Here is a 25,312-nt window from a genome sequence, read left to right as displayed (position 1 = left end):
TCAAAGAAAGAATTCCAATTTATTAACCAAAAAAAATGCTACAAATCACAAATAGAGAAATAGAAATTAGATCAACTTTATGAGATCCCAACTCATCAGACTGGCAAAGATATCAAAAAAAGAACTTCAGTTGTGGAAGAGAATATGTTGGCAAAGCTAAAAATTGGTCCAACTCCTCTGGAAAGCAATTTGGAACTATGCCCCAGGAGTCACTCAACTGTGTATATATCCTTTGACACAGCAGTACCACTACCAGGCCTATATCCCAAAGAGACAAAATAAAGAGAGGAAAGATACCACATGTATAAAAATATTTATAGCAGCTTCTTTTGTAGTGAAAAACTGGAAGCAAAGGGAGTACCCATCAATTGGGAATGGTTGAACAAATATATTCATAATGAAATATTATTGCCCCATAAGGAATGATTAAAGGGGAAAGTTTCAGAGAGACTATGTATGAACTGATAGAAAATAAAGTGACAGCCAGTGGAAGAATTTATACAATAACAAACATGTTGTAAAGAAAATTAATTTTAAAGACTTAAGAACTCCCAGTTAAGTAACCAATCATAGTTCTATAGGATATATGATGAAACAACCTTCCTACTTCCTAAGAGAATAATTTATTCAAAGCATAATGATACTTACATTTTTGGACATGACAAGGTTATAGATTTATTTTGCTTGACAATGCTTATTTCTTAAAAGGGTTTTATTTTTCTTTTGTTCAACAGGAGATAGACTTTTAAGTTGGTTGGATTTTTACTTTTTTTCTTTTTTATGAGGAGGTAAAAAAGATCAGTCAAAGTATTCCCTAAAGGGGTAGCACAGTGGATGGAGTGTAATACCTGGAATTAGGAAAGGCTAGGTTCAAATCTGACCTTAGATGTTTTAGCTATGTGATCCTGGGCAAGTCACTTAAACCCATATCTAGCCTTTGCCTGACTGTCTTAGAGTTGTCTAACTCCAGTTGTCTAAGACAGAAAGTAAGAGTTTTAGAAAATAGTATTGCCCAAAGAAAGGAAAAAGGGCAACTAAACCATTTAAAAGAAAATGCACAAGAATAAAAGGAATAGACACTGACAAACAGGATGCCTTTTAAAAAACAAACTTTAAATGAAGATTCATGATTTCACATGCAACCACCTTTTTCTGTTCTATTTTGTTTATTAAAATGTTCTTTTTGAGAGTTTTGGAAGCAGAATAAAAAATTCAAAAAAATTTTAAGAATCTGAAAGTGTAAGCATAAGAAAAAGTATTCTATAAAAGTGAGTTGTGGTGAGTTAAAAAAAAAAAGAAAAAGTATTCTAAATCTCTTATAATGAGAAATACAAATCAAAGCAACTCTGAGGTACCACCTCATGCCTAGCAGATTGGCTAACATGACAGCAAAGATAAGTAATAAATGTTGAAGGGGATGTGGCAAAATAGGGACACTAATGCATTGCTGGTGGAGTTGAATTTAATTGATCCAACCATTCTGGATGGTAATTTGGAACTATGCCCAAAGGGCTTTAAAAGACTGTCTGCCCTTTGATCCAATCACACCACTGCTGGGTCTATACTGCAAAGAGATCAAAAGGAAAAAAGACGTACAAAAATATTCATGCAAATATCAATAATATGGAAATACACACACATTATCAAAAAACATTTACTTACTCACCAAGCAGAAAAAAATGCCAATCAGAGGTAATACTAATTTAGAATATAAATGTATTTGTAAAACCTTACAAAAAAGGATAATGGAAGAGTATAAGGAGTATTATCTCATAAAAGAGATGATGAAAAAAAAAAGAGAGAGAAGCAGTGAAGAGTAAAACTAATTTAAAGAAAGCTTGGCAAGAGTCTCAGCTAAGTAAAGTCATCTCAAAGGCATATGAAGATGAAAATAGGAGGACAGCCCAGAAGATCTACAAAGATTTTTATAATAAATGATTTTTGTCACTGACCAGAAGGCCATCACAGTCCTAACTGTGATACAGTACATAGAAATGGCCACAAGCAGAACACAAAACATCCACTTTCTCATTTTTACAAAACTTTTCTAAGATTCATTTCAACACATATTCAGGTCATCCTTAATGTGCATTGCTTTTCGCAAGCAATATTCTATAAAGAACTACATTTTTACAGAATTTTTACTTACATTTACAGAATTTACTTAAAGATGCAAAGGATAAAAGATGCCACTTTGTTTCTTGTTTGTTGAATATTAAAAGCCTTTGATACAGTAGAGGAAAATGCTACTTTTAAAAGCTCCTTTCCAATAATAAAGTATCTGTCCGTCTTGCATCAAAGTTATTTCAGCTTCTTTGGAAAACATTAAAACAGAAATAGTATTATTCAGGGGTACACTGGTCACAAAAAAATAGATAAAGAATAAAACAAGATGACTGTTTTGCCAGAGTCAATCACTTTAATGAAAGAGATAAAAGGGAACAAACATTTATTAAATAACTATGATGTTCCAGGACTATACTAAGTGCTTTCCAAATATTATCTTATTTGTTCTTTAAACAACCCTATGAGATAGGTGTTATTGTCCCCATTTTACAGTTGGGGGAACAGAGGAAAATGGAGGTTAAGTGACTTGCCCAGGGTCACACAGTTAGTAAGTATATGAGGCCAGCTTTGAACTCAAATCTTCTTGTTTCCAGGGCCAGTGCTTTAGCCACTGCCCCCTGCTAGTTGCATTGCCTCTGGCAGAAATACAATATATATTAAAGAGAAATTTCTTGAGGGAGGTGAGTTCTTCCAGATGCTTCCAAGATATAGAATACAAAAATCTGCAAAATGATTATCACTCAGAGAACAATGAAGAAGCATGTGGTAGGTGTGAGCAAGGTACAACCAATGAGGAATTTCCAAGAAGTAAAGAAACCAAGTATGTCATCAGGGATGCCAGGAAAAATGAGGAAGCCTTCTAGCAGGTTGGGTCAGTGTCCTCACAGATGACATATGAGAGGTCAGAGACAAGAACCATACGGGCAAGTGTGGATGGGATATGATATCCATCACTGAAAAGAAGATAAAAATTGATAAGGTCACAGATCCACTTTAATATTTTGAGGAATTAAGTAAGAAATGGTGAGTCAATATTTTAACTTTTCCCAATTTCCAATTTTTTGGAACTGACTGCTGATTTAAGCAGATTAAATTATAGCTTTTGTGATCATATGGATTCTTTCCAGTGTTTCATCCTTTGTCCTAATTTGGTATTTACTTAAGAATTTGGTTCTAATCAGCTAATAAGTTTCACCCAGGCAGCTGATTCTGAAATGACAACCATGATCGTAACTGGTTGTTTCTTTTTTCCTTATAATGGAGCCAGTTCCTTTTTTATGATTGTCAGTGCTCTCCACATGTTAACATCTTCTGAGTGTCTATTTGACCCAGTGCCTGGCACAGAGCAAACACTTGAAAAATATCTACTGAATTGAATTGGGGATGGTTATAGATAATATACCAATGTAAGTCATCTTAACAATCTATTAGCCTTTGGCTTCTTTCATTTCTAGATCCTGAAACATAGCTTCCAGTATAGATTTTACCTACCACCTTTGGGTCTGCCCCCTCATGGACATCATAAAAGATCAAGGCCTAAATGCTGATTTATTTGGAAACTTTCATACTCTTTAGAGAAGTTCTGTATTTCTTTGCTCTTCATCATAGATGTTGACATATAAAACACAATGATTTTCATAATGACCTGCTTATGTACCCTCATCATGAGTATTACAAAATGAGATGGCCGAGTGTCCATGAAATGTTGTTTACTATTGCATTTGGGGACTTAATTCCTTTCGGTATTTCTGAGAATTTGCAAACTGTCCTTTCTTATAGCAATAGCTACTTCATGTCTTCTGCTTTTATTAATATTGAGAATTATATCTTTGTGGTGGCAAAAAATGGAAAATGAAGAGATGCCCTTCAATTGGGGAATGGCTGAACAAATTGTGGTATATGTTGGTGATGGAATACTATTGTGCTAAAAGGAATAATAAAGTGGAGGAATTCCATGGAGACTGGAACGACCTCCAGGAAGTGATGCAGAGCGAGAGGAGTAGAACCAGGAAATCCATTATACACAGAGACTGGTACACTGTGGCACAATCAAATGTAATGGACTTCTCCATTAGTGGCAATGCAGTGATCCTGAACAACTTGGAGAAATCTATGAGAAAAAAAAACATTATCCACATTCAGAGGAAAAACTGTGGGAGTGAAAACACCGAAGAAAAACAACTGCTTGATTACATGGGTCTAGGGGACATGGCTGGGGATGTAGACTCTAAATGAACATCCTAATGCAAACACCAACAACATGGAAATAGGTTCTGATCAAGGACACATGTAATACTCAGTGGAATTGCGCTTTGGCTGCGGGAAGAGGAGGGGAGGGGAGGAAGGGAAATAATGTGATTCTTGTAACCAAGGAATAATGTTCTAAATTGACTAAATAAATTAATTTTAAATTTTTTTTTAAATTGAGAATTACAACAAGAATTTGGTGCTATTATTCCAATAAAGAGCCAACTTGTTGGGTACTGGGTAAAAACTGCAGTTAAGTGCACCAACAGTCAAACAGATATTTGTGGGTAGCCTAAGAACTGTGAACATCTTAGCATCTTATGTTCCTTTTCTATCAATCTGCCAGTATCATTGTAAAACAAAATGGGGCTACAATGGACTGAAATTTATGTTGAATTTTTTTCTGTTCCTGGTTTACTAAGAGCAAAATAATTCATCACCCAGTGGGCAACCTTGCTGATTCTCTGCTGATGCCAGCAGACTCAGTCTTTTACCACATCCATGCTCACAGCTTTTCCAGCTAGCTACAGCCTGCTTGAGCTTCAACTCTTCTAGCACTGGCTCAGGGTCATCTCCACTTTAAAACATCAGAGCATCATTTCCTGGTGACTTAGAAATAATTACTAATTTAAAAAAAGACAAAGAACACCCACAGAAAGACATTCTAGGGGACAACTGGGTGGCTCAGTGAATTGAGAGTCAGGCCTAGAGATGGGAGGTCCTCAGTTCAAATCTTACCTCAGACATTTCCTTGCTGTGTGACACAGGTAAGTCACTTACCCCCATCACATAGCCTTTACTACCCTTCTTTCTTGGAACCAATACATGTTATTGATTCTAAGACAGAAGGTACGGGTTTAAAAACAAAGAAGGCATTGAAGATTGCAAAGCTAAAAACAGTAACTACAGGCATTTTTTTAAAAAAAATTCCTTCTCTTTTGGTATCAATTCTAAGACAGAAGAGAGGGAAGGGCTGAGCAATTGGCATCAGATGACTTGCACAGGATCACACTGCTAAGAAGTATCTGAGGCTGAATGTAGGTATTTTTTTTAAAGAGCAAAACATTCTATACATAAATAATTAACTTATAAATAACTTATAAAACTATACATAGATGAAGTCCATCCACAACAAGGAAGTATCAAGCTAATGTTCTACCAAAATGTTCCTCAAACAAAAAGAAAAAAATAAAAGAAGTTTTTTAAACTTTTAAAAGGAATCTTGGCTTTGCACTATCTTGATTTAGCCTTTTTCCTATAAGCTCAAAGCCATTGTTCCAGGGGTTGCTCTAGTCTCTTTCAGAAGGATTACTTCCCTCCTTCCATAGATTGCACCAGAGTTTAACATTTTTCTATTGCTCTGTTCCTCTGAGTAAATGAGCTGTACTTTCCCCCCTAAATGTGGAACAAACACAATTTCTAAACTCTTCTGAGAGTCATTAATATAGGGAACTTCCATTGAGGAAATTCCCTCCACTAATGTAAATCAATACATGCTCTACAAGTACAAGCTATGGGACAGTAGCCTAGAGCCACACACAGGTAAGGTCCTCCCCAAAATGGATGCCAGTAGAAAGGATATCTTTACAGAGATAATGTAATATAACAAAATATTGTGTTTCATTAAACATGTATTAGAAAGCATCTAATCCAAAACCCTGATTTATAGATGAGAAAGCTAAGGCCCAGAAAGTTTCCTGGTCACAAAAAATAGCCAGTTAGCAAAGCCAGAACTGGAACTCAGATCATCTGACTCCAAATTTATTAATTTTCCCCTCACTCCTAAGAGCTGCTTCTCAACTTTATCTGCTAAAAAAAAAATGGAGGGGGGCAGGGTTGGACTTGAAGATCATCAAAGTCTCTTTCAGCTTTACAATACTATGGCCTTAAACTTCTGCAAGTATGGTATAAACCAGGGTTCCTCAGTTGGGTTTGTGTGTCTGTGTGTATGAGGAAACTCTGCTTTGGATGAAGCCAAAGTAGTGGAAGTGCTGACCAGGAAATACTAAGGGCAGTGGTGGCTGGGTGAAATGCCAGGAGGGAGTCCGGCCAATAAGTCCGAAGGAGTATTTGGGATCATGCCAATAACTACTGACATTTCAACCTGTGAGTTTCCAGCCACACCTGGCTGCTTGCCAGAAATGTCTGTGGGTCAAGTCCCTGAAGGCCATGCCTTCTTCATAGACATTTAAAATACTAAAGGGCTCTGCCTCCTCTCCTATGCCAAAGGGCCTCCAGGGAAGAACTGCTGACACCCCCCTCTCCCCAGTTTCCTGGCTCATTAAGTATAGTCAAGTCAAATCTAATGAACAAACATTTATTAAAAAGCTATTATTCAGGGGGCAGCTGGGTAGCTCAGTGGATTGAGAGCCAGGTCTAGAGATGGGAGGTCCTAGGTTCAAATATGGCCTCAGACACTTCCCAGCTGTGTGACCCTGGGCAAGTCACTTGACCCCTATTGCCTAGCACTTACCACTCTTCTGCCTTGGGACCAATACACAGTATTGATTCCAAGATGAACAGTAAAGGTTTAAAAATATATATATATATTTTAAAAAGCTATTATTTAGTAGGCACTGTGCTAAACCCTAAAGATTGCAAGAAAGGTAAAAACAGTTTACTTGTTACTGGAGAGAACATGCAGATTATGTACAAATGACATAATACATACATTGAATAACAAATAAATTGAATAGGTAAATCAAAAGTCATCTCTTAGGGAAGAGACTATATTTAAAGGAGAGAAGGAAAGGCTTCTTGCAGAAGCTAGGTTTTTAGCAGAGACTTGAAGAAAATCTGGAAGCTAGTAGGCAAAGACAAGGATGGAAAGAATTTCAGGGATGAAGGATTGCCAGTGAAAAGACACAGAATTAGAGGATTGAGTATCCTGTTAGAATAGCAAGGAGGCAAGTGTCCCTGAACTGTAGAGTATGTGGAAGATAGTAAGGTGTAAGAATCCTGGAAAAGTAGATAGAGGGCAGGTTATTAAAGACTTTAAAAGCCAGATCATTTTCTATTTGGCTGCTGGAGGAATTCAGGAACTATTGAGTTGGCTGAATAAGAGGGTGACTCTGATAACTGAGTCAATATGGTAGAGCAGGGGTGGGGAGAGTGAAGAGTTGAGATGAGATTAGGAGCTTGAGTGATTCAGGTGATTGTGGAGAGTGACGTGAATAGTAAAAGAGAAGTCTGGAAGAAGCGAAGGCTTAGGGGGAAAGATAATAAATTCCTATTTGGACATCTTAAAAAAAAAAGATATCTATATCCATTTCAAAATGTCAGCAGTTAGAGATGTCAGATTGAGGGTTGAGAGAAGCTAAGGGTGGATAAATGAATCTGAGAATCCTCTGTAATGAATTAATAATTGAATCCATAGGAGCTGGTGAAATCACCAAGTGATACTGTTTCCAGTCAATCGGCAAGTATTTATTAAGCATCTATTCTGTGATAAGCAGTGTACTAGGTGGTGGGGACACATGTATGAAGAATAAAATAGTCCCTGAGTGCAAGAAGCTTACCTTTGATTCCTATACTATTTTTCCTACTCTTTATACCTAAAAGAAAGAGGTCACTGAAAACAGAAATAGACTGCTGACATGTTCATATTTGTTCAGTTTCCTAGTGAATTTTATAAGCTAGTTTCTTAAAAAATGTTTCAATAATGCCTATTGCTTTTAAAACCACCACACTTTCACAAGAAAGGTAATTTCCCATCTTCTCCATTAGTGCAAAGTAACTGTTACTTTGTAATCAATTTTCTACCACACTAAAAAGTCTCAGTTTGTCAATTTATGTGAATGATACTTACTTAGTATTTCCTTCAACTCCAAATGTAAAGTTTGCCCCTCTTTTACTCCTCTCCCAAGCAGGCAAAAGGCCCCAAAAGATCACTCAAACCAGATTTTGATATAATAAAATTGTGCTTTGTCCTAGTCACTTTTCTTGTGAAATTTTAGACCACTGTGGAAGTTCAGATATGTGTATCATGGCAAGTAATTTTTCTTTGACCATAAATTAAAAAAAAACTCAGTCTGCTCAATAGGCCTGTGCTGTGTTTCAGGAAGGAAGAAAAAAAAATCTGTTAAAAGTAACTACTTTTTAATTTTCCCCATGCTGTACTTTTGGTGCTCTTCTTGACCCTCAGCCTCAAAAAGTTCCATTAGTTTAGAAGTTCTTAGTTTGTGTATGTATGTGTGTGGTGAACCTCTTTGGCAAGTTAGGGAAACCTATGAGGTGGGGGGCTGAGGGAGGACTGGTAGCACTAATGAGTATTTATTTGTCAAATTCCACCAAACTATTTAAATGCTAATCTAGGTGACAAGACTGATAATAAGTCAAAATAAGAAAGGGTTTTTATTTCCCTTGCCCTCTCCTCTTTTCTTTCTATGTTCTCTTATTTGGTGACCTCATCATCTTCTTTAGGTTCAATGAAGTGGTCCTCAAATCTTTATATATAAGCCCTAGTCTCTCTCCCTAGACTCAAAATATCAACAGCATATTAAGCATCTTAAATCGTATGAACCTCAACATGTCCAAAATGGGACTCATTACTTTTCCCCTGAAACAAATCTTCACAACTTCCCTATTTTTTTCCAGGTATCACCATACTTCTAGTCACCTGGGTGTATAACCTCAGCATCATCCTTAACTACTTCTTACTCAATTCTTGCATCCAATTAGTTGCCAACTCTTTTTATCCTCCCATATTACCCAAACATCCCTTTTCACCACTTAAAAGACTACCAGTCTAGTTGGGTAGATCATGACCTCTGACCTGGACTACTCCAGTAGCTTCCTAACTGACCTCCCTTCCTCATCTCTCCCCACTCCAATCCACCTTCCCCAAATCATCAGAATCCTGTCACCCCACTCAATAAACCCTAGTGGTTCCCTCCTTCCACTAGGACCAAATATAAATTCATCCAATTATCATTTAAGGCTTTTCACACCTGGCCCCATCCTAACCTCACCTTTGTAGACTTATTATACATTTCTCACCCTTCTTCACTTCCTTTACAATCCAGTTATACTGTTCTTCTGCAGACTTCTTATCTCCTTCCATCTACACTGGCTGGCCACACCTAGAATGTCCTCCTTATTTTCTGGTTGAATGCCTGAGAGATTCAGCTAACTGTCACCTTATTCAGGAGGATTTTCCTAGTCTCCCAGTAGCTAGCTAGTGCCTCCCTACTCAACCCCTTACTTTCTGGTTTCCCTCCACGCCTCCTCCAGGGTACCTTGGCTCTGCATTGTATCTGTTTGGCACAAATCAATGCACAAGTATTTAATGAAGGCTTTTTGACTGATTCGTTTTTTTAAAATCTTGCCTTGAATTTAGAGTTCTATGAAATGGAAGCTTGGGTTCTAAAATGTCACTGCAGCTGGAAAGTAAAAACCTTCATGGATTTTAAACTATGCTTTGAAGAATAAACAAGTAACTTCTTTGGGAAATGTGCGCCAGACCTAAAGGGTAGTCTAAAAAGAGCAACATGATAAGAGTGGGCAGAGGATTTAGAAGTGCCATCAGGCGACCTGTATTTGAATCCTACATCTGCTGTGTGACTTTGGACAAATTGCTTCATCTTCCTAGGCCTTCATTTCTTCATCAGTAAGCTGAGCCAGTTGAACTAACTGACCTATAAGGTCAATTCTAGCTCTTCGTGCTATTATCATAATCAAAGGGCAGTATCTTAGCCAGTTTCACTTGAATAGCTTTCTATCTAAAGAGGGGAAGTAGAACAATGGATAGTGCTGGTTTTATAATTTAGAAAAAAACTTTGTATGCATTCTGCCTCAGATCCCAGCTAGCTGTGTGAATCTGAACATCTCTTAATCTCTCTGAACCTCAGTTTCCTCATCTGTAAAATGGTAATTACCATTTTACCAATAGTAACTCTGTAAGTTTGGAGAGGCTCAAATGAAATAAAATATGTTTATCTGAAAACATTAAATGTACTATGTAAATGGGAGCCACAATTATTTTTGTCACATAGAGAGCTATGACTTCCCTATATTTCCCTTGGATATTAAGCAGAGGTAGCTAAACTTGTTACAAAAGCCTTTTAATATGCAGGATCCCTTTCTCCATGTTTTTCATGACCACTGACTGACAAAAAGCCAAAGTGAAATAAAGAAACGTGATCAAATACTGGTCTAAACAAGACATTAAACCTGAGAAAGGCAAAAAAAAAAAAGGAACAGATGCATTTATGGTCAGGAAAACTTTCTTTGAGCTGACAAATGGATAATTTCTCTTTTGGATTCATTCAGGACATATAAAAGACTAGGGCTAAAGCTGAGCTTCCAAAACTGTTAGGAGATCTGAGATTAAATTGTCCTGAAGAGGAAAGATGTTTGAAAAAAAAAAAGTGCTCTGTAATTAGATATACATCAGTATTTTCATGTCCCCTTTGCTATTCTCTTCCCTCTTATTTCTGCTTTTAATATACAAGGGAATCAGCTAAGGGGAAAAGGTATGTAATGAAACTAATCCAAGTTTTAAAGTTTTCAGAGCAAACATATTTTTTGTTGTTGTTCAGGCATTTCAGTCATATTTACTTCTTCATGACCCATTTGGGGTGTTCTCAGCAAAGATACTGGAGTACTTTACTACTATCTTCTGCAGTTCACTTTACAGATGAGGAAACTGAGGCCAGCAGGATTAAATTATTTGCCCAGGGTCACATGTCTAATAAGTGTCTGAGACCAGATTGGAATTTAGGTGTTCCTGACTCCAAGCCCAGCATTCTATCCACTGCACCAACTAACTGCTCTAATATCTGTTTAGTTATGTGTGTGTGTATACATATGTATATATATATATATGTATATATGTATATATACAAGATACAAGATATATATGTATATATATATATTGACATTTTTATTTAATTAATTTAGAACATTTTCCCATGGTTCTTTCCCTCCCCTCCCTCAACCCCCTCCCGTAGCTGACAACAATTCCACTGGGTTTTACATGTATCGTTGATCAAGACTTATTTCCGTATTATTGATATTTGCACTAGGGTGATTGTATAGAGTCTACATCCTAAATCATATCCCCCTCAACCCATGTGATCAAGTAGTTGTTTTCTTCTGTGTTTCTACTCCCACAGTTCTTTCTCTGGATGTGGATGGTGTTCTTCGCATAAGTCCCTCTGAATTGTTCTGGATAATTGAATTGTCACTAATGCAGAAGTCCATTACATTCGATTGTGCCACAGTATATCAGTCTTTGTATACAATGTTCTTCTGGTTCTACTCCTTTAGCTCTGCATCATTTCCTGGAGGTCATTCCAGTTCCCGTGGAATTCCTCCACTTTATTATTCCTTTGAGCACAATAGTATTCCATCACCAACATATACCACAATTTGTTCAGCCATTCCCCAATTGATGGGCATCCCCTCATTTTCCAGTTTTTGCCAACACAAAGAGTGCGGCTATAAATATTCTTGTACAAGTCTTTTTCCTTTTATCTCCTTGGGGTACAAACCCAGCAGTGGTATGGCTGGATCAAAGGGCAGGCAGACTTTTAAAGCCCTTTGAGCATAATTCCAAATTGCCATAGAAAATAGTTGGATCAATTCTATGTGTATGTATATTTTAAAGCATATGTTATCTCATTTGATTCTCACAACATTATGAAGAAAAGATTATATTGTTCCCATTTTACTGATAAGGAAACTGAGAACCTAAGTGATTTATTTGCTTATGATTACACAGCTAGGGAAGAGTCTGAGGCAGGATGTGAACCATGTACATGCTGCCTCTCAAAGCAGAATGTTTAGGCAGTTGGAAGAAATAGACAATGAGCACAACAACCCTCTCTCACATATAAGAACTAGCATTCCACATTCACTGGTGGTGTATGCTCAATACATCACTGATTAATACAATAAAGAAAAGGAGGGTAAGGCTAAAGCAGTGATGATGAAATTTTTAGAGACTGTGTGCCCAAACTGAGTGTCCAAACTGCAACCCTCATACTACATGTGAGCTGCTCCCCCCCACACCTTAACCTAGACAGGGAAGGGAAGAAGTACTCCCATTGGGTTGCTGGGCAGAGGGGCAAGTGATGCGAGAAATGTCTTCAGGCACCCATGGAGAGGGGGAAGACAATGGCCCCCTCTGGTATGTGTGCCATAGGTTTACTAACACAGGGCTAAAGAAAGCTCACTTCAGCTGAATGGCACAATACAGGCACAGAATGTTGACCATATTAGGGGAATTTTAGCTTTTTCTCTCTGAAGTGGTTTGCTGAATGGTGAATTTAAGAGTTGAAAGTGGAGAGAGGTGATTTTTCAGTATGACCCATTTCTTCCCTTTGATCCTCTAAGGAACTATAGCAAACATGGTAAAATATCATAAAAGGCAGCAGAGACTTGTCTAAAATTTAATCAGATCATTAAATGCTTGGGACCCTATGAAAGAAGGGAAACCCCAAGATGTAGTAGAGGAGTGATTCCATTTTTAGCGATCCCATTTGCAAACCTTAGAACTCTAGAATTTAAACTTTTATCTCTGCCTTAAAAATATTAATCAGTTTGTAATTGACTAGGGAAACCTCTGTCATTTGTTATTTCATTTCATTCCCTTACCTTAGGTTATATTCAAGCCTTTTGTTTCACCTCTCAATTATGGAGCATTTTCATGTTATTTTACATTTTTAAAATGTGCTATTTTACAAAAATGGGGTTCCAACAATTCCTATTCATATGATGGCCTAGAAACCCTTAGAGAATTATTAAACTTCTAGCATCAAATAGTGTCATTATCATTCATGTTGGACAGTCATGCTATTCAAGCTCTGGAGTCACCTACAGGTAACAAATGGCTGCTTTTATTTTTTAATTGTGCAATTCTCCTTAGTACTATGAATATGATTTTTTAAAAAAGCATTTACTCCCTGACCTACTTTGAAAATGAGGAAATGAAATTACTTTGAAATTCAACTTGAAAAAATCATTAAATATCTATATTTAAACAGACCAGTCCAGATCAAAAACACCCAGAAGCAAGAGAATACAGTAGCCCAGTGTTTAGTAAGCCCAAGTACACAAAACTTCCAGGGAATGACTCTCTAGTCAATCAAGAATTTCAGGGGAAAGAGAACCCTTTGGCAGAAAATAGGTTTAGTCTAGTATATTACACCAGCTATCAAGAGAAGGGGAGGGGCAGCTGGGTGGTTCAGTGGATTGAGAGCCAGGCCTAGAGATGGGAGGCCCTAGGTTCAAATCTGATCTCAGACAGGTTCTAGCTATGTGACCCTGGGCAAGACACTTAACCCCCATTGCCTAGCCCTTACAAAACAGAAGGTAAGGGTTTAAAAAAAAAAAAGAGAGAGAGAGAAAAATGGGTTTAGGATATCTTTCACAACTATCTTTATGCAGAGAATGTATAACCAATTAAAGGATGGAGATTACCAAAAGAATAAGCAATTTTGATTATATAATATGTATCTATAAATTCTTGACCAAACCTCTCCAAAAACATTGTTACCACTACACTATAAAGTCTTATTTCACATTACTTCCTAGTTTACATTAATTATAAAAGAGAACAAAAAAAAAGTAGCCATTGTCAAGTTTATATTAGTTTGCATTTCTTCAACAGAGAAACCCTCAAAACCGGGAATCTTTATAACGAAAGTTGCATTCAAGAGCTCTTTCCTCAAGCAACATGCGGGAAGTCTGAAAAGAGTAGGGAAATCTCAGTTTCTTTGGGGTCCATTTAAATCAGAAAATTTGAGAAGCATTTAAAATTTTTCAGTGATGAATTGAAAATGCCTATCATCCCATTTAAACTCTTTTCTTTTAATAATTCTTCTGAAGAATGAAATGCTTCAAAATATTAACTACAGGGAAAATCTCAGCTAGCTGGATTTTAGACACATTGACACCATCAATGGATTAAAAATATCATTGAGTTTTCAGATTTTTGCTGCTAGCTCAGTCACAGTGAGCAGGAAGAGGCTTTTTAACAATTAAAACACAACGTTACAAGGTGGGAGCTGTTCGAAGATAAGGATTGTGGTTCACTGGTGCAAGAATGTTGCTCTTTCCTTGACTGAGCAGGAGGAAAGTTCCTTCCTCCACATTTCACTTTTAAAGGTTGCCTGCATTTTACTTTGCCCCCTCCCCCAAGCCCAATTTTGAGCAGTTGTAAAAATGTGAAGCCAAGGGAGATATTTAGGGAGGTGGAAAAAGAGAAGGAAGCCATGACTCCTAAGGTGGACAGACAACACTGTGGCCAGCAACAGGATAAGTTGAAATGGAGCAAAAATTGAGAAAGCATCAGGTAGGACTAGAGAGGGAAGAAGGGCTAAAAAGGAGAGGAGGAGCAGTCGCCTGGATCATTCCGTACGTGACAGTTTCGCTTTCATCAAAGTGGCCTGGGCTGGGCGGGCAGGCAAGCGCATCCGAAGGCGGCAAATTAACTTCCTGCTCCTCTGGAACCCACGGGGAGCCGGAGACCATAACAACGCTGGGCTGGCCCATCCTATTCCAAGCTTTTTCCAAAAATCTCCGTCCAGAAAGCTTAGGGGATAGAAGCTAAGAGGTCAGGATGTTCTATGATAAAGGAGGGGATGTTGAGGCGGAGGCGGAGGAAGAAGGAAAAGGCAGGAGGGTTCCTGCGTAAATCCCCCCCACACCCAGCCCTGGGCTCCTTCCTACCTGCTGCCTTCACCCGCGCGGCTCCGAGAGAGAAGCAGGACCAGAGTAGGGCAGGTTCCCGCGACAGCCTCCGTGGACCAGCTCCAAGAGAGAAGTGGGGAGAGACGGAACTCGGGATTTCTGTCCATCCTGCGGGGCAGGCTCCGCTCTGCTCTCTGCGCAGAGGGACCCGAAGGGGCCCCTCTGCGTCCTTCTGCTCCTCTTACGAAGCAATCAATTCCCCACCAGCGGCGGCGGCGGCGGCGGCGGCGGTGGCGGTAGCGGCTGTAGCAGCAGCAGCCGCAGCAACAGGCACCCGTCTGCGAAGCGGTGGCAGCCGCCGGGCGGGGGCCCTAGGGAGGCGGAGGAAGAAGGAGGGGGGAGAGGGGAGGGGGAGATGGAGGGAGAGGAGGTGGTGTCTGTACTGAGCTCGCGCTTCCTCTTTGTAATCTGAAGGGCGCGGGGTAGCGGAGGCTCTAAGTGGGGGAGACAGGAAAGAAAGCAGAGAGATGCGCCCAGGCGACAATAGCCACCCGAGTGGCCGCCGCCACTCAGCCTTGTGACTTTTTCTCAGGCCACAGAACAACGTCCCGGGCCTGTCACATGCAGGGAACAGCTGCTGCAGTGCGGGTCTGGCGGGTGCTTTGACTCGGCCTCTCTCCTGGCCAGCTCTGCCCTGGGGCACACTGCCCTAGGAGTCTGGGGAGAGCGTCGGACTCTTAAAAGGCTGGGTTAGAGGAGCTACAAACTCTTAAGGCCACCGGGGGCCGGTGAGAGTGGATTGAGAGGGGAGGGGTGGTGGAGAGGGAGTGGACAGTTGCCCACCTACCCCGCCTCCTGGGGAGCTCTTGCTTCCCCCCTCCAAAACCGTTTCACCCTCTTTCTTTCCTCACCCCGACTCCTTTTTGGCCAGGGGAGATGGCCGCAGTCTGCGTTCTATCCAAGCAACAACCCGGTCAGGATTAGAATCTGGACCGTAGCGGGTTTGGGAGCACGCACGCACACACCCGTGTGTGTGTGTGTGTGTGTGTGTGTGTGTGTGTGTGTGTGTGTGTGTGTGTGTGTGTGCACTTTGCTGACTCCCCGAGGGAGGTATGATTGCACAGTCTGTACCCAACCATCTATTTATAGCAATCCAGCCAAGAGCTGGGCGCAGTTATTAAGGCCCGGTCTGCACCCTCTACCTTTCTCAGCAACTGGCGTGACTATCTCGCTGTGGGATACCTCTATCCAGTTCTCCACTTCCCAGTCCACTTTCTCCTTTTATGCACTGCCCCCCACTCTTTATGGAAAATGTGTCAGATGCCGGGAAAGGGATTGAGGAGAGGATCCAAGCTACTTTGCCCAAGTGCACCTCTAAATTATCCAGAGATGTCAGGGGCCAGATAGGAAGAACAAAGTATTCCCTTACTCCCCCGGAAAAAAAAAAAACAAAACTAAAACTAAAACTAAATGTTGCTGCGATCCTGAAACAGAGGCAGGAAATCTCTATCCCTGGGAATTTGATTTAAAAAAAATATCCAAAGAAACTGCTAATGTCCAAAACGAGCTCAAGAAAACCCCCTTATCCCTTCTCAAAGCAACAAATCTGCATGGTCAATCCAAACTAAACTCCTCCCCTCCTTTCCCATTTAGAATGAAATCTTCACAGAAAATACAGTCGTTCCAGAAAAGACACTAATTAAGCTTGGACAAAAGCTCTGGGTCTCAGTTCCCTGCACTGTAAAATAAGAACGCTGGATTCTTAGACCTCTAAGCTTCCAACCAATTCCAAATCAATGATCATTTGCTCTTCAGAACCCAGCAGATAGATAGGTGCTTGAATCGGAGAAATTTGAGTCTTAGAATAGGAAAAAATATTTTCTTGGGGAAAAGAGGAGTGAAAAATTAATAAGATTAAGTTTCCTCAGAACTCAAAAGATAGGCTGTTGGGACTACAAAAAGAGGAATTTATAGGGGTAAGGGGACTATCCCACGCGTTTATTTCACATATTCAGGGACTTGGTTTGTTTGTTTTTTCAGCCTTGAACAAGGGCAACAGACAGGTTATTGTTGGTGGTGGTGGTGGTTTTATTAGCTCAATGACACATACCCCATAGGGAGTGGTACATTTTCAGCAACACATAACCACGTACAGAAATGGATCTGTGACCTTATTAATGTGGAAGTTTGCTTCTATATTACAGATCACAACCTGTCCATCCTGTGGGACTTTTGTCTGAAACTTTCCCCAAGTTCTTCATAAGTTATTCACTCACCAGCCTCACCTTTTCCTGACATTCCAAGGATACCAGTGGAACGCAAAGACAGCTTGTTGGTTATCCCTTGCTCATGACATATGAATAGCCCATCTTCTTTTTCCTTCATGCATTTCTTTGGAAACAGCCTTGACCCTGTAGCACTTTATTACATGCTGCATCTTGCTCCTTCCCACTATCTCTCTCTATTGCCCTCCTGAGTGATACTCATTTTTTAAATCTTCAGAGACTACAGTGTTCTATGACTCATGGCTACACAACAGTGGTAGTAGAATTTTGGCATTTTTAAAATAGACCTCTGTTTCTAGGGAAAGTTTAGTGTAATTAAAGGGGCTTTTTCTGTTTTAACTCTATTTCAACTCATTATCTATTTGCAGTGTCAGTCCAATTATGTGCCATAATCAGGATAATGGACATTCTCTTGGCTTTTCCCTTTGTGCAACCAAAGCAAGTAATATATATTGCCATGTATAATTATTTTTCTTTTATACTCTACATGTGGAAATGCCCATTGAATTTGGTGTGTAAGTGTAGAATAAAAATAATTTTAAAAAATAAATAGAATATGTTCTTAATTTCCTCATTTAATGTTTGATTCATCTTAGGCATGTTTTCCACTGAAGTCCCTTTGCAATATCTCTTTGTAATGTCAGAGTGACTCTGGATTCTCAAATGCTGTCCTAAATGAGTACAAGTTTGGAAACCCTTCAGACATAGCTTCCAAGATAGATTGTTATCCAATGATTAGCCTCACTTAATTTGGACAAAATCTTTACTGGCCCTTTGTTATTAGGCATTATTGCCTTCTTTATATTTATATCTCCTGCCACTAGGATAGATTTTGCTATAGAAGAAGTGAATGCTGTAGGATAATAAATTTGGGAGTCATGAGAACTCTCAAAACTCATCTACTATATTATAAAATGACAGTGAACAAGACATTTCATTTCTCTGGGCCTCATTTTCATACTTTCCCAAAAAAATATGTATAGTCCTATAAAGCAAGATGCTAGGAGACCTTGTTGAATTAGGGCAACAGAGCATTATTTTGGCTTATGGTTATGAAATGTATTATTGGCAATAATTTTTTTATGAAGATAAGCTTAATTAAAATCCCTTACCCCATTTTTAGCCCAGATTCTTGATATCATCATCATTTGTATATTCTATGGCCAAATCTGAGAAACATTGGCCTAATGGGCTTACATTTCAAGTTGGACTTGACTTGATTAGAGAAATGCAAATTAAAACAACTCTGAGGTACCACCTCACATCTATCAAATTGGCCAATATGACAATAAAGGAAATAATAAATATTGTAGGGACTGTGGCAAAATTGGGACACTAATGCATTACTGGTGGAGCTGTGAACAGATCCAACCATTCTGGAGGGCAATTTGAAATTATGCCCAAAGGGCTTTAAAAGAATGCCTACCTTTTGATCCAGTAATACCACTACTAGGCCTGTATCCCAAAGAAATTTTTAAAAATGGGTGAAGACATGTTTATACAAAAATATTTATAGTTGCTCTTTTTGTGGTGGCAAAAAAAAAATTAGAAACTAAAGGAATGTCCTTCAATTGAGGAATGGCTGAACAAATTGTGGTATTCTGATGGTGATGGAATACTATTGTGCTATAAGAAATGATGAACAGAATAATTTCAGAAAGAGCTGGAAAGACCTACATGAACTGATGCAGACTGAAATAAATAGAATCAGGAGATCATTATACACAGTAACTACAATACTGTGGGATGATCAAATGTGATAGATTTTGCTACTTAAAGCAATACAATGATCCAGGACAATTCTGAGGGACTTAAGAAAAGAATGCTAGAATAATATGGAAATATGTTTTGCTTGATAATACATGTATGACCCAGTTGAATTGTGTGCCAACCCTGAGAGTGGGGAAGGAAGAGGGAAGGGAGACAACATGAACCATGTAACTTTGGAAAACATATGTGCAAATTTATTATTAGAATAAAATGAAGAAGGAAGGAAGGAATGCTATCCAAGTTGGACTTGATGGCCTCGGGGACTTTTCAGCTCCTAAATCTATGATCCTATAATATACTTGCTTAAAACACAGAAATAATTACACATCTTTTCAGGCTAAGGAACTAAGTGGACATTGGCATTTGTCCAGTATCTATTTTCTTAAAGTTATTCACTACTTTGTCTCACTTTTTTTTTCATTTTTTATTTACATTAAACTATTATTCCTCTTAGGCAACAGGGAAATCCCTTAAAACAGAGAATGAGACAAATCACAGAAGCTCTTTATTCTAAATGTATGTTGAAGAGGGAACCAAATGGATGGCTATTTCATTGCCTGAGTGGACCAAGAGAGATACATCCCATGTAGATTATTTAGTATGACAAGCAGCTTTGAAGTGTCATGATACAAAATATATTTAGTACCTAAGGAAAGTCACTGTTGGGTCAAAAGTGCTGTAAATAGGGGGAAGCTGGATGACTCAGAGAGTCAGGCCTAGAAATGGGAAGTCCTAGGTTCAAATTTGGCCTCATACACTTTCCAGCTGTGTGACCTTGGGCAAGTCACTTAACCCCCATTGCCTTGCCCTTACCACTCTTCTGCCTTGGAGCCAATACACAATATTGACTCCAAAATGGAAGGTAAGGGTTTAAAAATAAATTAATTAATTTTTTAAAAGTGCTGTAAATTATGGTTGTCATTTAAAGTTTAGAATTCTTTATTCTGCCCTACACCACTTCCCAGTGTCATCCTGAATTTCATAGGTATCAGCCTATCAATTTGGAAAAACACAGAACCAGTAAAGTATTCTTAAAATCAGATCATTAATCAGGAAAAAGACAGGTCCTTAATAATTGGCTACAACACAAAGCCAAGTGCTAAATACCACACAGAGTCAAAACTCTGGGGCTCTGGAGACAGTGCCACTGAGAGAATCACCGCCAAAGATGATTGTCCAAAGAATAATAGAAAATAGGGGTCTTATATATCTTTGGGGGAATTAAGTATACACAGACAGCTATAAGCAGGCTTGGGAAAGAGGCTGTAGCCAGAAGCTAGGGTATCAGGGAGTTTCCTGAACTACAATGGATACAAAAGAATGGCTTCAGCCAGGTGTTGGTCTTCTTGGAAATGGATTTCTGATACAATGGGGGAATCTTCTTAGACAAAAAGGGTGATTGAGGATTTGAGCATTTCTATTATGCTAAGTCATCTCTTGCTCAGTTTAAGACAAAGTCAGTTTGGGACTTTCCTTAAAGGAATCCAAGGAATGGAGGCAAACTTGGGGTTTCCAGAAATTGAGTTGAAAAAAGCCTTAGCCCATGTAAAATGGCCACTGAAAGTGTCCTTCACTCCCTGTTGTCTCATTCTCGGTTACAGAACTACAGAATTTCTTTCTTCACATAGAACAAATCAACAGTATGTAAATGTCATTCTTACCATAAGCATCAAAAACTGAAAATACTGTAATTTATTCTATATCTGAACTTTATAATATCACTTTTAACTTGGGTAAAGTTTTTTAACATCTTTCAACTCTTTTTATCTTTACAAAAGCCCTGGTAGGAACATGGGTCAGGTTTGAGAATAGGACAGCAAGGATCGATTTACAAGGGTGGTGAAAGACCCAGTGGGAATGGGACTGAGGTAAGAAAGTGAAATAATAATTGTAAGCCAAAGGCTAGACAAACAGACCAAAGATACTATTGTGACTGAATTCAAGGGAAAATAGCAGGCTGGCTTGGGGTGAGAAAGGAGATAGCCTGACTTTAGAAGCAGAGCTCAACAGTCCTGGGAAGGAGAGGAATATGTCATGTAAAATCATTCTCCCATGTTAAATAATTTGAACAGTCATTATGTACAGCCCAATAAGCCAAGATACCAAGAAACTATATTTCATTGAGTTAGGGCAGCAGAGCATTATTTTAATCTGTAGATAAGAAATGTATTACAGGAAATAATTTTTTTTAAGAAGATAGGCTTAATTTCCCCTATTTTGCTCAAAAGATCCCTTACCTGACTTTTTATCCCCAATTCCTGAAATCATCATCATTTGTGTATTCCATGGCCAAATTTGGAAAACAGTGGCCGAATGAGCTCACATCCCAAATTTGAGGGGTTAGTGCTATCATAGGTAAAGGAAGGGGCTTACATTGCAGAGAAGCCTTTATAAATTGTTGCTTGATTCTGAGCAGTAATGTTTTAGTTATGAGAGTCAGTATTTTGAATATCTAGTTAATAGGAAGTATTCTTCATGACAAGGAGGAGGACTTAAGTTAAGGTTAAAGATCATAACATATTAACTGATCACTTCTACTGTATTATTTATTGGGAAAATGGGTGGGATTGAAGAGCAGGGGATACAGAAGGTTTTGTAATAGGGAATGGAGGAGCTGAAGGGAGAGAGGGAATATGGCTGCTGCTGAGGTAAAAGGAGAGAGATGTCCCCTGCTGAGAGGCTATTTTTGAAAAATGGGGTTCCTGAAAAATGGGCCACTTATTATAGCCTGTGGGGATGTCTTCTCTATGGATTGATGCTGAATATACCCCAGAGCACATAAGCATGGACCCTCATGAGGGACAAGCCTCCCCCCAGACCAAGGTCACCCAGCAGGGGTCCAATAAGGACCCGTTTCTAGTTGAATGGCTGTCCTGAGGTTCAGTTCCCTATATGTCCCCTGAAAAGATAGTCCTCTTATCTGATTGTGGTTAATTAAATAAAGATAAAATTTAATAGCAAGTTTGGATTGGAGAATTATCAGGGAAGAGGGATTTCCCTAGTTGAGGTTTTTGAGTCTCTCTCAGCTTTTTGAGCTGAGGCCAGGCCTCACAGGCTGGTGGAGGGTTTCACATATTCCTATCTCTGCTATATCTGTGCTAGCTTTCTTGATTTCAAAAGTCTTAGCAGTAGACAGTGAGAGAAAGAAAAGTTCTGAATTTCAGAGCTGGTTGTGCCTGTCTCTTCAGGCTGATGCCCCTAAAGATCGGCCTTACAGTTCAAACTGCTTCCCTTAAGACCATTCCCTTAAGTCAATGACATGATCATAGGAATCCAGGGAGAGCACAGAGTTGGGAAAATCAGGAAAATAGAGGCACTTCTATCCAGAGACCAGGAGAGAGACTCCTTCCAATTCCAAGGCCAGGAATTGAGAGAGGGTCACAAGACTAACTGCCACTCCCAGTTACCCCTCCCCCCACAAACTGTCATTCTTGTCAATATCTTCTCTCTCTAATATTCCCACTGTTGTTTATTCCAACTCAGTGGCAGAAAGTCCAGAACTTGCTTTAATTTTCCTTTCCACAATCATCCCCTTTTTTTTGTTGTGACCTTCCCAAGGTCACTTATTTTTATTATAGTTACCAATCTACTAACTCTAATTTCTAATTACTTCCTCCAAAATAATAAACTTCCCTCAATTACTCTATCACTATTCTATGCTAACTTTATCTACTCTAAGGAATTCTATGCAGGAAAGTTTGGGTAAGGGTAGTTTTAGAGTTTTACAATAAATTCAGTACAATAAATGTTTGAACAAAACCATTACAAAATTTTAAATCTTAGTGTTAATACTACTAACTCTTGCTAAGTTAAACTAAAACAAACAGTTTTCCTATTTTATATATCTATTATTTGCAAACTAATTTTATCTCTATATATTTCCATTAACCATAATCTCAGCATCAGCTTTAAAATAAACAATTAAAACATTACTATCTGCAAATGCAGCTTAAATCTATACCTATGTATAACTAATTGTCTATGCTATGTTTAACTTAACTTACTCCTCATCTATTCCCTACTTATTCTATTATCTAAGTCTCTAGTCTAATTTATAACCTAATCTTATGTATAACATACATACATGCTATGCTAAATATTTACAGACTCTATCACTATGTTACTAACCTAATTATAGTATATACTTTATAGATTATTTACATATAATACAATAATATACATTGTTCCACATCCTGACATCAGTCAAATAGAAATATCTATTGATCTTTCTATTTGCCCAAGACCTTATGGAACTAACTATATACATATTTACATTTTGCATAAATATAATTTCAAACACTTGTTTATTTAAACAAGGTCTCCCAATATGTCAGTTTGTGATTTTGTGTCTTGTGTCTAATAGTGTTGTGTTGAATTAATACTTATCAAGTTTCTTAAGATTTCCACTTCTCATGTTGATTGATGGATCTCTTCTTTCTTCCAAGTTATATGGTGATGCATGCTATTTCCCTAATATGTGAAATTAATTTTGTTTTATTTTTTCAACACACTCAGTCTTACATATAAGTATTTTTTTCAAAAATAGCCTCTTGGCAGGGGGCATCTCTCTCCTTTTACCTCACCAGCAGCCATATTCCCTCTCTCCCTTCAAATCCTCCATTCCCTATTACAAAACCTTCTGTATCCCCTGTTCTTCAATCCTATCCATTTTCCCAATAAATATTACAGTTTTCCCTTAAGTCCTTTTGTCGATGACACGATCACAGGAATCCAGGGAGAGCACAGAGTTGGGAAAATCAGGAAAATAGAGTCACTTCTATCCAGAGACCCGGAGAGAGACTCCTTCCAATTCCAAGGCCAGGAATTGAGAGAGGGTCACAAGACCAATTGCCACTCCCAGTTACCCCTCCCCCCACAAACTGTCATTCTTGTCAATATCTTCTCTTTCTAATATTCCCACTGTTGTTTATTCCAACTCAGTGGCAGAAAGTCCAGAACTTGCTTTAGTTTTCCTTTCCACACTACAAAGCTAGTTTCTGAAATTGCTTTTTGAGAGAAAAAAGGTTGCAAATGAAAGAGGGTTAAAAAAAAAAGACAGTTTATGTATTATGCTGCCTTTCTAATTTGTACCAACAAAAATTGCTATTATTTGCATTTAGAAACAGAATTTACATTTACAGTAAATTGGTTACAATTTATTTTTGAAATTTATGATTGCCCAAATCCACATGATGAAAGTATTAGTGAACTGTGTCTTCAGACATTAATAGAACTTGTGTGAAGCTTAAAAATCTCCTTTTATGGTCAAGGCAAATAATTCTGAACACTACTCCAGTTTCTTTTTCAACAACTTGCTCTATCAGTTATCATTCTACAAAAGCAAGTGCCCTCTTTAGATCTTTGGAGGCCCTTATATTGCCTTTTTTTACGTCCCTCTTCTGAGGGAGAGGAATTTGAAAGAGGAAAGATCACCAGTGCAATGGGTTATCCTAGCATAATTTACTAAATTATATAGTACATTTTCTTAAAGGCATTAGACATTTCAACCTCTTTGCATTCTTTACCTGGAGGCATGTTTATATTTCCTTACATGATATTTCCCCTGATCTCACCCTGATAGAACTTCCAACTCTTATCACATGCAATCCTAGTTCATCTTACCTGTGCCAATTGTTTACAAATTGAATCCGCTCAATGTATTCTGCTCTCTATGTATACCTTTTCACATGTACTCCTAAAAAGGTCTGCTGATGGACTCGAATGAATAAATGACTATCTCTTCTGGAAGACTATAAGCTCTTTGAAGGCCAGAAATTTTTCTGGCTTACCTTTGTTACCCCCATAGTAGATACATTGTAGATGTCTGATAAATGCTTTTTGGATTGGATTAGACTACAGATATATTTTTATGGGAGTGATATGATGAATAAAGATAAGATGGAAGAAGAACAAGTGAGAACTATATTTCTGGCTCACAGAGCAATAATCCTTGCTCCACAATATTCAGTGGTAGTGGTAGACTACAGCTGTCTTTAAGATGTTTTCTGCCAATTAAATGTATTCATGATATCCCATGATTCCCTTGCCTGGTAGAAAGAAACTCAAGAATTTTCCTGGAGCATCTTTTTTTAAATCTTTATCTATTGTGCTATATAATTTTTCATACAGGGCAAGAATACTGAAGTATATATTTGTTTTATCATCCGATGATCTTCTTCTTACAGTAAAAGTGAGTAAGAGATGGTTTACCCTCTTACCTCTTTTCTATTTTCAATTATATATATACATATATATATATTAGCAGACAGCATGAAGTCTTCCTGACATTCAAGAGGAGTCTGATTCTT

The 25,312-nt window shown here is 38.4% G+C and overlaps 1 protein-coding gene across 7 annotated transcripts in view; it reads right to left on the bottom strand.

Moving 5' to 3' along the window:
- TBC1D1 (TBC1 domain family member 1) overlaps window positions 1–15,123 on the bottom strand; it is a 341,861-nt gene extending 326,738 nt beyond the window's left edge. For all 7 annotated transcript variants that reach the window (XM_007496571.3, XM_056802524.1, XM_007496573.3 and 4 more), the window contains exon 1: window positions 14,989–15,123. The gene's annotated coding sequence lies outside the window, so the exon portion shown is untranslated. The remainder of the gene's footprint in view (window positions 1–14,988) is intronic.
- Window positions 15,124–25,312: the final 10,189 nt, after the last annotated feature.

Source organism: Monodelphis domestica, chromosome 6, assembly GCF_027887165.1.
Source record: "Monodelphis domestica isolate mMonDom1 chromosome 6, mMonDom1.pri, whole genome shotgun sequence".
Lineage (NCBI taxonomy): Eukaryota > Metazoa > Chordata > Mammalia > Didelphimorphia > Didelphidae > Monodelphis > Monodelphis domestica.
The sequence above is the reverse complement of the archived record's forward strand: the minus strand, read 5'-3'. Positions and strand labels throughout refer to the sequence as shown.